Source organism: Peromyscus californicus, unplaced genomic scaffold, assembly GCF_007827085.1.
Source record: "Peromyscus californicus insignis strain IS unplaced genomic scaffold, ASM782708v3 Scaffold_19__1_contigs__length_69161282, whole genome shotgun sequence".
In the NCBI taxonomy this organism is placed as follows: domain Eukaryota; kingdom Metazoa; phylum Chordata; class Mammalia; order Rodentia; family Cricetidae; genus Peromyscus; species Peromyscus californicus.
In genome coordinates this window covers 50880483-50894611 of record NW_026294491.1, presented here as the reverse complement: position 1 = coordinate 50894611, position 14129 = coordinate 50880483, and positions in this window count along the sequence as shown.

The following is a 14129-nucleotide window of genomic DNA, read 5'->3' as shown; positions in this document are numbered from 1 at the left end:
AATGTCTCATCCTCATGTGGGTTTTATGCCCCCCAGCTTTTTACTCTCGGTGAGTTTTTAAAAATCGCAGTCAGAAATGGGGCAGAATGAACCTTAGACAAGGCCACCATGGGCACATCAGTGCAGTGCTAATGCTAAGTTCGTAAACCTTAGAGTTTACCCTGGAATCATTCTAAATAAGGCTGCACACCAGAGAGAATCGGACCCTTTCAACGTAGAAGAAGGGGGAAATAAGTTATCTGGAATTCTGTTAGGATGTTTTGGGTTCCAGCTCTGTTCATTTCATGAATAATTAATGATAAAGTGGAAATAAATATCAAGGTCACTAAGGCCCATGAACTCCAGGATTATTTAACTATGAAAACCACTGTCTCTGCACTGTTTATAACCATTCTCTCATGTGACAGCTAGAAATATCCTCCAGGAACCTCTTGTTCAGATGGTAGCAGGAGATGCAAAGCTCCAGTTAGGAATTAAAGAAGTGAAGAAAAATTATTACTTTACTCCAAATGGAGGTTAGATGAATTAACTTAGGCAGCTTGTGCATAAGTCCTTTGTATAAAATTTGGGGTATGTTTCCACCACCTCAGTCATTTTTATTGCCTAACTCACAGATGTCTTGGAGAATCTTGCTGTCCTCAGAGCTTGTAGGGACTCACCAAAGAAGGCTGACTGAAGATCACGCCATTTTTTAAAAGCAGCAGTGAGATCACAGGGTGAATATTTGAACAATCTGCCCATGGTGTCTACTTCTGCTACATTATTCTGTAAAACTACACCATTTTGTGTAAATTTATCTCTATGTTGTATAGCAAATTTGATGTGTATCTCAATAATTTTGTCAAACGTATCCTAGTCATTATTTGCTATTTAAAAATACATTTTATGTTTATTATGCTCCATTATGACCTGACTGAAAGCAAATTTTTGAAATGCACAACATCAAATTTGAGGCTAGGATCACAAAGCATTTCTTACCAAGTACCAAATTGGTTTTCTTCACTCGGTGCTTTGAGAAATACTTTTTCTCAAAGCATAATATTATGGCAGCTACTTTCTAAATCCATAAATATCTTTATTAACAGAATAGCATAATCCCTCTGTAAAATGTTGTTTAGTAATAAACACAGGCATGAAAGTTTATGGTTAAAATTGATCAGCTTATGCACAGTACTTCTGGGAGGGGCATCACTCTTGTGCACTACACCTAGCAACTACTTTCCATTAATATTTGATTGAAAGAGGGGACAAAGAACAGCTTCTTGGTGGAGAAACTTGGAAAACACTTCCTCCAGATTAACATCAATCATGAACAATCATATTGTGGGTCCAAGCACGGTGCACACCTGTAATTCTAGCTAGCACCCTGAAGAATACACAGGAAGACTGGTATGCATAGTGAATCTATGGCTAATTTGGGCTATGGAATGAGACCCTTTCAAAAGAAGAAAACCAAGCAATAATAAAAAGTTGTGTGGATAGTATGTATTTTTTTATGCCATTCAAGTCTTTATTCTTCATCTCCCAAACACTTACCTCACTCTATTCATGACAAAAATATCAGCAAATTCAAATAGAATGGCAGCATTGCTCAAAACTCCCAGGGTCATCAAAAGCAGGGGAAATCTGAAAACTGTCACAGTCAAGAGGAACTAAAAATGGCATAATGTAACGTGGTATGCTATGGGGGAGAAAAATGACATCAGGTAAAAGCTAAGTGTCTGAGTAGTGACTAGGCTGTGGGTAATAGTGCGACCCTTGTTCACACACCAGTTGCAGCAGGCACACCCTACTCTTGTAACAAGTTAACAATGTGGGCAACTAGACGTGATTTTTATGGGCTTTCTGCATTATTGTGATTTTTTTCTTGGGTGATATTGAATGTTGTCAACTTGATAGCATCTAGAATCAACTGGGAGATGGGCCTGTGGGCATTCCTGTGGTGGATTCCCTTAACTGTGTTAACTGAGATGAGAAAACTCACCCACTGTCAATGGCACCATTCTCGGGTTGGAGTCCTGGACTCTGGATCCTCATGTGACTGCTTGCTTCAAACTCCCGCTGTTATGATTGAATCTTCCTTTAACGGTGGGTGAAAATAAGAACTTTGTTCCTTAGTTATGTTTTTAGACATAATTTTATTCGTGTGTGTGTGTGTGTGTGTGTGTGTGTGTGTGTGTGTGTGTATGTATGCATGTATCTCTGTGTCTGTCATGTGTGGACCAAAGAAAGTGTTGAACTCCCTGACACTAAAACTATAGGTGGTTGTGAGCTGCCCAGTGTGGATGCTTGGAACTGAACTTGGATCCTCGGGAAGACTGATGCCCTTCCCTTTAGAATGCTTTTGCAAAAGTGTTTTATAAAATCAACAGGAAAAAGAGCTATGACATTCTGTATACCTAAAACTATTCACAAAACTATTTTTTTCAATTGAGCAGAATAACATTTCCCATTCATTACAGGAAATGTATAATTTTTCTAAGGAAGTTGGGATTGGCTATTATGGAAACATGTGGCTACAGAGCAAATCCAATGATCTAGATCTTTACCTCATACTGGGGAATGGCAAGAGAGGAAGAAAAATTTGATCCCTCTACTACAGTATTTCAAGAGATTATCAGCCCCCATGATTCACCAAGGAGATGGCACACACCTCCTTCATGGGAAGACTGAGTACAGGGTGAGGTTGGAGGTCAGACATGTTAATCTAGCAGAGGCCTTCATGTATTGGTAAGGGAGGTCCTCAACAGCCTTGGGTCTCCTCTTCATCACCTAAGAGTGAACAAAAGTGAGGAAAAGAGAGACACAAAAGATTGCTAATGCTGATTGCCATGTGGCTGAATTAACTGCAAAGTCTTGGCAATTTTCATCTTTTCCCCGAGTTTTGTGGGAACTCACAATTCCCTTCAATGGGAAAAAACAAAAACAAAAAAACCTTATTATATTTTAAACTTTCTAAAAGATTAAATTTATTTTAAAAAATACATGCATACATAAAATGGGCTCCATGTAATGTGTTGATACACATGCACACAGCATAGTGTTTACATTAGATGAAACATCTAGCATTTTGGAATATGCAGTACGTTAAATGTTATCTATTGTCACTGTGCTCTGTAATAACACAATAATGCCTATGTCACTTAGTCCTCATCAATCAACCTTTCTCCGTCCCTCTCCCCTCTTTAACCATCCTTGTCTCTTCCCCCCGAGGCTCTTTTAACTCCACGGGCCCTTGCTGTGTCAGAAGTCATGGAAGTTTGGTTCTAGGGCCCCTATAGATATAAAAATCTGTACCATGCTCAAATTCTGACATAAAATGCCATGATGTTTGCAGTGAACTAATGCAGGTCTTCCCACATACCCCCGAGTCACCTCTAGATCGCTTACCATACTTAATCCAATGTAAAGGGTATATAAGTAGCTGCAATAGTGGCTTATTTGTGGAACATGATAAAGGTACATGTTCAGTACAGATAGATGATTCTTTTCAAATTTTCCATCTGATTGTCAAAATGGTGGCTGCAAAACTCAAAAACACCAAATGATAGCTATACTCTTAAAAAAAATTAAATGGTAATATAGACTATTACAAATACCAAAACAAAAAAAAAAGAAAGAAAAGAAAACAAAAGATGAGGAAAACAATAAGGTTGCTCAACATTCACTTAACTCCTTCGTGCAGGTTACAAGATAGAAACACAGTATCTCAATGTTGTACATTTCACAAACCCTGGAAGGAGAATCTGAAAGGCAGCACACGTGGTGTGCAGGTACCACAGCTGCGGTCCTGGTGTAGGCACCTGGGTTCCCTGCAGTCTTTGTTTCCCAGATTTGTGAGGCACACCTTAAATATGCTAGGAATTCCTATTATAAAACGTTGTTCAACTTTGATGAACCTAGGGTTTTTTCCTCCCCTGTAATTTTTTTTTTTTTTTTTATGAAAAATACCCCATTCAGGTTGTCTTCTCATGTGATTAGTGTCTATAGGACACATTCTGTGAAAATTACCCTAGTTCAAAGGTTGTAAGGAAATTAGGCATGGTTCACAATATTAAGTCTCACTTGCTACTTTTCATGCTTCTGTTAAAAATCCCTGGAATGAGAGCTGAGGATGTAGCTCATTGGTTGAGCATTTGTCTAGGATTGGAAGGCTCTGAGTTCCTTTGCCAGTAAACACCTGGCCAGAGAATTGTTTTGTAAAGTACAGAAGGTTAACATCTTTTAGTTTGAGATTGAGGGATTGTTTTTGGTAGGGAGTTTATATACTGGAAGTGTTCTTTAACATGTAGCACTTACAAATATAGGGCAGTTAAAGGAGGAACAAGGAAGAGAGAAGAGGAAATTTTCAGTTTACATTTAGTTTGTATACCGCCTATGTGTTATTTCAAATAAAATACCAAAAAAAAAATTTAAAAAAAGAAAGAAAACAAACATCTAAATAAAAAACAGAAATTCTTCCTCTCTTTCTCTCATTCTCACACCCACATGCGCGCGCGCGCACACACACACACACACACACACATACACACACAAGATTTGTAATAATCATTAACAGAAGAAAGTGTTTCCTTACTCTTTAAGGTAAGTGCTCTGTACTCTCACAGGCACAATTTGCAGTGTGTGTATATGTGTGTGTGTGTATGTGTGTGTCTATGTATCTACACATGAGTCTAAAGATTCTGGTATTACTTGTTCTTTTGGGTTATTTGAATTATTTGTGCCTCTGTTTCTTCTACCTATTGATAATTTGCTTTCAACTGTCTGCCTTTTATGATGTGTTCTGCTTTCTTACTAGCAATGTCAGATGCTAGAGATAAATATCACACATACACACACACACACACACACACACACACACACACCACTATTCTTGCACTCTCAAGTTCTCATGACTAAGCAAGAAAAATTCTTCCTTTATAATAGCTATTTTATGACAATCTAAAGAAATCAATACTCCCACTGAATAGGCACACATGCTGCTACCACTTGTCATTTATTCATTTGAAAAAATCTTTATGAAAGATCTGCTATAATATTCTGAACATTGTTCAGACGCCAAGTTTATAATGATGCGTCAAAGTTTATGACCTCATGGAACAAGGAGAGATAAGCATAAATAAGTATATAATGTATTATTAGAGTCATAAATGCTATAAAGAAATGAAGACAGGCAAAAGGGATACAAACTGGTAGAGAGTAGGCCGTGTTCTCGGTCTCTCTCAGTCTCTCTGGCTGCATACCCTCAAGCACTCTTTCTCTCTGTCTGTCTCCTGCTCTTCAAGTCCCCCTCTAACCCCACCATGCTGTCCATAGTGGCTATCTCCTCTGCTCTTCTACCTTAAGCTGACTTTCCTGACGGCTTAATGATATCTGTAATGTTCTCCTACCTCATGGCCCATCGATGTTACCACTGGTGCGGGGCACTGTCCATCATAATGGTCTCCTCATGGCCGAGTCATAGGCCCAGTTGTTTGCATGGTTCGCTCTCTCTGTCTCTCTGTTTCTCTCTCCTAATGAAGCTCATTTTATGAAGGGGAAGAAAAAGTATATTATTGTGGATATCAATGTCTGAAAGTATCACATCATAAAATCACATTTGAACAGACAACTGAAGGAAACAAAAGAGACCGCTGTGCAAAAGTTGTGAGCAAAATTCCAGTAGGAAAGTGCAGCGGGTACAAAGCTCTGTAGTGAGAGGTACTGGGGTTGAATTAAGATGTCAGAGGCAGCCAGTGTCATCTGAGCAATGGAGAAAGCCAGGAAGCCATAGAAGAGACAGTGGCAGGAAGTGTGGTGCAGAGATGATGCCAGCTTTTTATACAATGGCAAAGCTCTGACTTGGACTTTGAAAATCTGTTTTAGACATATATTCGTGAAATTATGTTGGGATTGCATTAATGTTCAAATCAATTATTTTTCTTTTATGTGAAGTACCATGCCTATACTTTGGAAATCAATACGGAAGCTCCATACTAAAAAGTAAGAATATAAATATATTATGACCTAGCTACTCTAAGAATCTAAGTAAAATACCACAGAGCTACTTGCACAACTACATGTATTGAAGCACTTGTCATAATAACCAAGATATGGAACCAACCTAGATGTCTGTCAACATATACTTAGATATAGAAATGAGAGCTGGGCAGTGGTGGCACACACCTTTAATCCAAACCCTCGGGAGGCAGAGCCAGGTAGATCTTTGTGAGTTTGAGGCCAGCCTGGTCTACAGAGCGAGATCCAGGAAAGGCACCAAAACTACACAGAGAAACTCTGTCTCGGAAAAAAAAAAAGAAAGAAAGAAAGAAAGAAAGAAATGAGATATATATTATAAAAGAAGCTTTATTCAGTCATAAAGAATAAAATTATGACATTTGCAAAAGAGTGTATAAAACTAGAAGTCATCATGTTAAACAAAACAAGCCAGACTCAGAAAGACAAATATTGCATGTTTGTTCTCATAAGAAGATTCTAAATTTAAATGTGTGTATGTGAAAGTGATGTGAGTAAACTAATTAATTTATGCATTAATTTTTAAAATGAAATATTTATTTGTTATGTATACGAGTTCATATGCAACATGTGGGGGTGAGTGTCCATTAAAAGCAAAAGAGAGTGTTGGATCCTCTGGAACTGGAGTTAACAGGCAGTTATGGGCTGTCTGATGTGGGTGCTGGGAACCAAACCCAGGTTCTCGGGAAGAGCAATAAGCAGTCTTAACTGTTAAACCATCTCTTTAGCCCACAGTAGAAATGAAAGAAAGAAAGAAAGAAAGAAAGAAAGAAAGAAAGAAAGAAAGAAAGAAAGAAAGAAAGAGAGAGAGAAAGAGAGAGAGAGAAGGAAAGAAAGAAGAAAAGAAAGAAAGAGAGAGAGAGAGGGAGGGAGGGAAGGAGGGAGGGAGGAAGGAAGGATAGAAGGAAGAAAGGAAAGAAGGGAGGAAGAAAGCCTCATAAAATATCAACACACAGTAGATGTAAGTGTTTTATTACCACTGTTGGTTTTCATTGTCAGCACAACCTAGAGTCACCTAGAAAGAGGGTCTCATTGAGGAATTGTCTGGGTTAGTTTGGCCTGTGGGTGTGCCTATGAGAAATTTTCTTAATTGAGTTAATGGAGATGGGAAGACCCACCTTAATGTGGATCGTACAATTTCATGGATTGGTACCTGAGTAGAGATGTAATGTGACCAACTTCCTCAAGCTCCAGCAGCTTTGACTTCCTTACTATGGCGGTTTGTCACCTGGAACCATGAGCTAAGTTAAATCCTTTCTCTCTGAACTTGCTTTTGGCGAGATCAATACATATATATTGATTTAGCATTCACGGAAGACTGATTCTTTTTGCTGTTTATTTCAGCCTTCAAGTCCTCAAATTCTTTGCTTTACACTGTAATAACCATCTCATTTCTTATTTTCCAGAGTTCCTAGGGTACAAGATTTGTTTTCCTTTATAATGGTCCATTTCTTCACTGGCTTATCTGTCTTTAATTATCTATTATCCTTGATTAATTTAATTTATTTTTAAAAAGCCCACAATATTTTAGAGGAATATTTTTCTATCTGCCAAGTTTATTCACCAGCCAAAAACCCTTGGGGCAACCAGGCTATGTGCTGAATCTTGATGAAGTTTGTAGAGTTCTAGAATTTGCTTCCTTGTGTTAGGCAACAGATCAATGTAGCAATAAGATTTTATGATCTAAATTTGTTACCAATTATGGCCATATCAGATTTTCATTTCAGAACATGTCATACAAAAGTCCTCAAAAAACATTTTCACCACATTTCTTATTTATGACATGTGACGATAAAAGTATTAAAAACAACCACATCCATTATAAATTCTAATAATGATATTAGTCATTGATTATCATTAGTCATGATTAGATAGTCATGATATTGGGAACCACAGATGTTTAGAGAAACTGAGAATTTCAAATCCTTAAAGCCATTAAATTAGTCTATAAATCAGTATAAAGTAAGTAATTGTTTAAATTGATAACCAAAGTCTATATTTGATTTTGACTTGGGAAAGTTCACATGGATAAACATATAAGCTTAATTTAAAGGACCCCTCCTTTTAGCAATAACAACCCAATGTAGACCAAAAAGGAACTCTTTTTTGTCAAAGAATAAAAAGTCCACTTTGTTTATTTAAAAAACATAGATTTCTAGTCTGTGGTGGTTTAAATGAGAATAGACCCAATAGGCTCATATGTTTGAATACTTAATCACCAGGGAGTGGAATTAAATTAATTTAGGAAAGGATTAGGAAGTGTTGCCTTGTTGAAGGAGGTGAGTCCCTGAAAACAAAGCCCCCTGGGTAGTTTGAGGGTGTGTGTGTGTGTGTGTGTGTGTGTGTGTGTGTGTGTGTGTGTGTATTCTTGATGGTCTGTTATCTATAGTTACATCTTTGCTAGTCTGTGCAACTCTTAATTACTTCTAAAACATGATTTATTTTTGTTTTCAATTGTGTGTGTGTGTGTGTGTGTATTCTTGATGGTCTGTTATCTATAGTTACATCTTTGCTAGTCTGTGCAACTCTTAATTACTTCTAAAACATGATTTATTTTTGTTTTCAATTGTGTGTGTGTGTGTGTGTGTGTGTGTGTGTGTGTGTGTGTGTGTGTGTGTGTGTGTGTGTGTGTACATGAGTTCAGGTGCCTATGGTGGCCAGAAGAGTGTATCAGGTTCCCTGAAGCTGAAGCTAGGGATAGTTGTGAGCTGGTCAGCATGGGTTCTGGAAAACAACCTTTCATCCCTCTGTAGCACCAGTATATGTTCTTAGTCAATGAGCCATCTCTCTAGCCCCATCTTAATCATCTCAACAGGACTCTTCATCCACAGGTCATAGTGTATTAGAAGGGGGACCATGAGGAAAACATAGCACAGTAGTCTTTCACTCATTTAGTTACTTCTGCTCTATTAGCATTATGGTTCTACAAGTAAGTCTCTCATTAACACTGAGAGAAATAATTTAGTTACACATAGTAACTAAACTCAAAGAATGAAAGGTACCAGAAACAGTTGAAAACACTGGAGCTTACCTGGAAGTAGAGACCACTTTTGCTTGAGACTGTCCTTGAGACTTCTTGTAAATATCATGGTAATAATTAGTGTAGCTAACCTAATAATTACTTAAATGCTTGAAAGGTAAGCAGAGTGGCAGGGAACAAAACTGATTCTCTGGATCCTGTCAGAACCTTATTAAAATACTGTCAGGTGAAGTGTGACGGAATCCCATAACTAAAAGCCATTTGCTGATGTTGCTGTCATATGCAAATTAACAGTCTAACAATCTGATCAGTGTGATGCCTAAGACTTTCATGTTGGCTTCACGCAGCAGCTTTGTGTGACATCATGCTCCCCACCTCATGCAAGCTGTGTATCAGTCACTAATTTTTTAAGTTGTTTACAGTCTTTTCTACAAAGCAAGCATGAATTATAGATGTTTGTGAAGTAACATTTAGCTATCTAATATTTAACAAAAAACATAGACTAATAGAGACGATATATTTGTGACTCATGATTACTACAGAGTGGTGGAAAATTAAATGAATGATGGCATTGGAACATGAAATGATGTTTGGAGGAAATAGTAGTTTATATGACCATATGCTGAAAATGTAGATCAGAATCAGAATCATCAAGAGATGCTGGGATGAAGAAGGGAGAGAAAAAATCTCCTTGTAATTGTCTCGGTTATCAATGACAGAGATTCCTCTCTCTTCAAACATGACACACAAACCCTCATGGTCTTTGCCCTGTCTGTTCTTCTACAATTCCCCTCACATTCTTCTGTACTTTAACAAGGGTCTTAATGCTTTTTAAATTTTTTTTGTCAAAACATTATTGTGAATCTTTCCCTTTTTATCTTTTCTTCCTGAAGTATAGCTTCTTCTCTGTGTGCTGAAATAATCTGGTCTAGTATCAACAAAAGTATTACTTCTTTCATGGGCTAAAATAGACTCAGCGACTAGAGCCTTAAGCTGGATATTGGTGCTACAAGTCCAACAAGTCACAATTTGCTCTTCACTCTGTGAAGAGAGAGGGCATGGACTCAAACACTCAAACATGAATATGCTGGTTGTCCAAAAGTTGTGGCCAGAGAGAAAGGAAAGAAGCCATGATCAAGCAGAATAAAGGAGAGAAGCTGATGGGTATAACTATGCTTCTGTGGTGTGCATATGTGTGTATGTGTGTGTGTGTGTGTGTGTGTGTGTGTGTGTATGAGTGTGTGTGATGTATGCATATGTCTGTGGGGGTGCATGTGTCTATGTGTGTGTGTGTGTGTGTGTGTGTGTGTGTGTGTGTGTGTGTGTGTGTGTGATGGAGAGGACAGATCAGACTGCACCAGATTCCTAGGAACTTCAGGACTGTGACAAACTCAGATTTGGTTTCCATAGAGATCAGAAATTCTTTCTCACATTTGCTTATTCTTATATTTTTAGATTACAGGTAATTATTTATTTGTGGTGAGGGGCATCACATGTGTGTCACGGCATATGTGTGGAGGTCAGAAGACAACTTCTGGGAATCAGTTCTATCCTTCCACCACGTTGGTCCCAGGGATTGAACTCAGGTCATCAGGCTTGGTGGTAAGTGCCCTTGCCTGCGGAGCCATCTCACTGGCTTCTTGTATTGTTTGTAATAACAGCTTTGCTGTTACACACAAATCACATGAATAATTTATACGCAAGTCACCTATACAGCATTTGATGCTTTTAGTACACTTACAGATATGCACAACTACCTGGATTTTAGAATATTTTTATCATCCTAGCTTCTCGCCCTCTGATTGTTATCTGTTTATGCCACACCACCCTCAGAAAGCATCTGTTTTACTCTCTGTCTCTATATATTGACCTATTAAGAACATTTCACATAAACAAAACCACTTGGTTTTGTGTGACTGGCTTAGGTGTCAACCCCATTGGATGCTGTATTAGTTAGGGTTTCTATTGCTGTAATAAAATACCATGACCCAAAGTAACTAGGGGAGGAAAGGGTTTGTTTCAGCTTACGGTTCCACATCACAGTTCATCACTGAAGGAAGTTGGTATATTCTGAATTTAAGCAGAGCAGGAACGTGGAGGCAGGAACTGGTACTGAGGCCACAGAGGAATGCTGCTTGGTGGCTTATTCCTCATGGCTTGCTCAGTCTGCTATTTTACAGCACCCAGTCCAGGGATGGTACTACCCTAGTGCTGGGATAACCACACATCTAGCAAAACAGTATCTCTGCTTGTGTCTGTGGAGCATTTCCAGGTGACATTAACATTTCACTTAGTAAAATCAGAAAGGTCTGCCCTCATAGAGTCTAGGTAGGAACCATCTACTCTGCTGAGATCTAGATAAAACAAAAACAAACAAACAAACAAACAAACAGAAAGCAAACGAATTCTATCTCTACTGGAGTGGGATCTACATCTTGATCTGACCACGGGTATCAGAACTTCAAATGAAATTGCTTTACAGTTGGGACTTACATGAGTGTCCCCTACCCTGAGATTCTCAGATCTTCAACACTGACATTTAAGTTCTCAGTTCCCTTGGTAATCTGTAATTCTTTTTCTTTTTTCTCCTCCTTCTCTCTCTCCTCCTCCTTATCTCTCTCAGTTTCGCCCACCACATTTGATTGTTACCTAAATCCCATTCCTCTGAAATTTTAGAGCATTATACCCTAACATACCAAAGTATCCTTGTTGTGAAAAAATGTGATTTAAAAAAATCAATCAAAAGTCAATAAAATTCAAGTTGCCCAGTATCTCCAAGTTTAAAGAAAACATGTCATCATGATGCAGTGTTTCTATGCACTTTATATCTCGCTCTGAAAGCAAATCCAAATGACAATAAAATCATTGTGCTGAAACACCATCCACAGAATCAGCTGACAGTTTACTAAGTGGTTCACAGACAGACAAGCTTTAAAGATGTGATTTGCATTGCATTTTAAACATTCTTAATTCATCATGTCATTGAAAATTATCATTTTGTATGTCTTCTTCTCAAAATCAAAGTTTGTAAGCTCCCTAAGGACATGCGTATATTCTTGCCCTTCACAATGCATAATAACTTTATTCCTCAAGAAATGGCCTTTGTTGTATTTACTGAGAGAAGTCAGCACAAGTTCATATTACTTCATCCCATAATTCAAGAATAAGAGAGATGGCCCTCATATTGGAAATGACTCTTGATTTTGTTATGAGATTGACATAATGAATTTGAATTATAAGAACTCAAAGTCTCCAAAGACTAAAGCTAAATGCAATTTAAAAAAAATAATGAAATGTTAAACTGCATTTGCAAGATTGCTTTTGGATACTAGAATAGACATGAAATGAATTAATGGAAAATTCTGAAGTGATAAGTTTAATATTGTGGTCTCAAGAGATAGTAAGATACCAGCAAAACTAATCAATTTAGATTATTCAGTCTGCTTATTACTTTCACTTCGGGGGAATTCCTGAATAGTTAAACTTAGTAATTTCCATAGCTACTATGGGTCTCTGATTACATTGCTCACCTAATGAAACAGTAAACAGATCCCCAAATTAAAAGTCCCCAAGGGATAGAAGGTTAAAGTATTTATCGTTTCAAATATCAAATATTTAATCAGGATTATTATCTATTTTAAGTTAGGCTGAATGAAGTTTCATCCTGTAACTAACTTTAAGTAGAGAAGTTAAAAAGTTTTTTTATTTTATTTTAAAATAAATTTCTCTATTATCAAGTGAAGGTTTATATTGAAACCAGGCTTGATAGAAGCCTTTATTGAAGCAAAGCATATATTCTTGTAGTTAAAGGGAAAGCTGACAGGGTATGTCTGAGTGAACTCCCCATCCCTGTGCTCTGCCTTTCTTCAGGAAGTGGGTATATTATGTTAGGAGCTCACTCCTGAGCTGTTGGTCCTGCATTGGCTCCTCTCTACGGGATGCCTGTAGCAGCAGGACAAGGTCTGCAGGGCTGTCCAATGTGGCACTTATTGAAGCTGATGACAGAGACTTGTCCCCGCTTACAGACTCTTGTCCCCGCTTACATCTTTTAAAGTCATTGTGGTTCATTAAGCACAGATTAATTTTTGTGCTTTTAAGAGTTGACATGTGACTTTTGAAGCTAGATAGGCAATGGAGGCACAAAGCGTGAATACAAACTGCAGGAGAGTTGCAAGGAGTGAATCCATTTAATTCTACTTGGGATTTGGCTTTAAAAAGTTTAAGAAATATGTATTATGCCATTTAGAAATAAGTCATTTAACCCTGGTTAAAAAAAAAAAAGCCATGTAGTATTTGACCACAGTAATCAACTCTACTCTTCTTGTTTGTTTCCAAAATCTTAGACATGAGTATTTGTACAAGTAATATATATATATATATATATGTGTGTGTACACATACATACACACAGATATACAGTTTAGCATGTCAATATTTAAAAATCATTCTGAAAATGAAAAAGACATATGTAATACTCTTTTTCACCCTGCATCAAGGAGTTATGCTACCTCATTTTAAAAGAGAAGCTCTTTTTTAAGAAAAAGATGTTTTTATGTGTATGAGAGTTTTGCTTGCATGTATGATTGTGTACCACACACGTGAAGGTCAAAAGTCATTGGATCCTCTGAAAAGGAGTTATGTACAGGTTTGACCATGTGGTTTGTTGGGACCCAAACCATCAGTTCTCTGCAAGAGCAGCAGTGATCTTAACTTTTGACCAATCTTTCCAACCCCTTAAAAGAGTAATTCTTTTTTTTTTTTTCTTTTTGGTTTTTCGAGACAGGGTTTCTCTGTGTAGCTCTAGCTGTCCTGGAACTTGCTTTGTAGACCAGGCTGGCCTCAAACTCACAGAGATCTGCCTGCCTCTGCCTCCTGAGTGCTGGGATTAAAGGTGTGTGCCACCACCGTGGGCTGGAGAGATGGCTCAGCCATTAAAGGCTAGGCTCACATCCAAAAATAAAAGAGTAATTCTTAAATGAATCTTCTAAACAAAAATGCATTATACCTTATATGCATTAATGGACAGTGCGTGAATATGTGCGAACCACTCACTGGCCAGGTCATCATCAGTCCTCTGGACATCTATCCTCAATTCCACCAGCAGACTTGGAGTGATGACAGGCTGTTCTGAGAAC